Consider the following 2,242-nt stretch of genomic DNA (forward strand, 5'->3'; position numbering starts at 1 on the left):
AGTTCTGCTCTTGTAGTGTAAAAGCAGCTGCAGACACTACCTAAAGGAATGAATATTGCTGTGTGCCAGTAAGGTTTATTTACGAATTCAAGTTGGAATTTCATATGATTTTTATATATCACAAAATACACTTCTTTTGATTTTTATTTAACCATTTAAAACTGTAAAAACCATTCTTACATTACATACCATCCAAAATCAAGCATTTGGCCAGTTTTAGCCCATGAACTATATTTTGCCAAACATGTATGCACACACATAGTTATTCATATAATCATAGACATGTATTGTATCTCTGTTACTAAAATGCATGCCACATTTTGTTCACTGGCTTGGAATAATAAGTTTAAAATTGGCATGGAGCACCATCAGGACATTGTGCAGGCTGCCAGCACCATGAAAATCTGGACTTTACATCTTTGGCTACCCATGGAAAACTGTTACAACAGCTGAACTAAAGAAATACTTAAACCCTGTGAGCCCAAGTGTGACTGGAGTTACTGTGTTGGACCACTTTCCTTCTGGAAACTTGCACAGCCATAGACTTTTCAGCACAGAGTGAGTTGCCTTACATTGTAAAATCTCTTATTACTGTGGCAGGAACCAAAACATAAGTGCAAGAACATTTTCTAGTTGATTTGTAGAGAAAATAATGGAACTTAAGTCCACTAATATTTCATTTATAAGTATGGTTTCAGTAGATGAGAGACTTATACAAACCATATCCACAGGACCCAGAAAAAGCTGTTTTGACTCAAGAGGCCATAATCATGGTGAAAGGAGTCCAGTCTCAGTAGTTATCTCAAAGGACTGATAGCAAGTATGATCTCTTCAAATGCTAATAAAGACCAAAAAGCAATGGAATGGGTAATACATAAATTAAATGCTGAGATTGAATAATTGATGGATTCAGCAAAACAGAACATAAGGACAATGATGGGAGCAGCAGCATTTACAGAGCTATGATGGAAATTGGTGTACAACACACAGTTTTCCAAATTTCTACAAGCTGGCATTATATTTGTTTGTTATTTAAAAATACTATATTTTAGGTAGAATATTTTTAAGCTTAAGAGAGCCTTTGTGACTCCATCAAAACAAAGAATGCAGAGTTTTTTATATTTTTCTTTTTTTTCTTTTTAAGTATATTTTATTGATTATGCTGTTACAGTTGTCTCAATTTCTTTTCCCTTTGCTCCCCTCTGCCCAGTACCTCACTTCCCTCCAGCAAGCCCACCCCCCCTCACTTAGTTATGTCCATGGGTCATGCATAAAAGTTCTTTGGCTTCACCCTTTCTTATATTATTCTTTTTTTTCCCCCTCTTTTATTTTTTGGTTTTTCAATTACAGTTGTCCCATTTTTCCCCCATTGCTCTCCCCGACCCCGTCCATCCCTTCTCCCACAATCATATCCTTCCCCGTAGTCCATGTCCATGAGTCATTTATACACGTTCCTTGACTAAACCCTTCCCTTACTTATCCCCCTTCTCTCCGTTCCCCTCCCCCGCATTGACTGCTAATCTGTTCCTTGTCCTATTTAGTTCGTTTGTCTATCTTGTTCTTTAGCTTCCTGTATTAGGTGATATCATATGATATTTTTCTTTCATTGCCTGGCTTATTTCACTAAGCATAATTCTCTCTAGTTCCATCCATGTTGTTGCAAATGGCAGGAGTTCCTTCTTTCTTTCTGCTACATAGTATTCCATTGTGTAAATGTAACACTGTTTTTTGATCCACTCATTTACAGATGGGCACTTAGGCTGTTTCCAGCACTTAGCAATTATAAACAGTGCTGCTATGAACATAGGGCTGCATAAGTTCTTTTGAATTAGTGTTTTACAATTTTTCAGGTATAATCCTAGTAGTTAAATCACTGGTTTAAAAGGCAGTTCCATTTTTAGTTTTTGAGGTAATTCCATACTGTTTTCCATAGGGGGTGCACCAGTCTGCATTCTCACCAACAGTACAATAGGGTTCCCGTTTCTCCACATCCTCGCCAGCACTCGTTGTTTGCTGATTTGTTGATGATGGCCACTCTGACAGGTGTAAGGTGGTATCTCATTGTGGTTTTTATTTGCATCTCTCTAATGATGTTAAGCATTTTTTCATGTGTCTATGGACCTTCTGTATGTCCTCTTTGGAGAAGTGTTTGTTCAGGTCCTTTGCCCATTTTTTAATTGGTTTCCCTGTTTTCGTGATGTTAAGTTGTATAAGCTCTTTATATATTTTGGAGATCAGTCCC

At 37.2% G+C, this 2,242-nt stretch overlaps 1 pseudogene; it reads left to right on the forward strand.

Annotated features, from left to right (window-relative positions):
- The first annotated feature begins 396 nt into the window (after positions 1–396).
- On the forward strand, positions 397–966 carry LOC150001874 (PRELI domain containing protein 3B pseudogene; annotated as a pseudogene).
- The last annotated feature ends 1,276 nt before the right edge of the window (positions 967–2,242 follow it).

Source organism: Furipterus horrens, unplaced genomic scaffold, assembly GCF_987537825.1.
Source record: "Furipterus horrens unplaced genomic scaffold, mFurHor1.1.pri manual_scaffold_9, whole genome shotgun sequence".
In the NCBI taxonomy this organism is placed as follows: Eukaryota; Metazoa; Chordata; class Mammalia; order Chiroptera; family Furipteridae; genus Furipterus; species Furipterus horrens.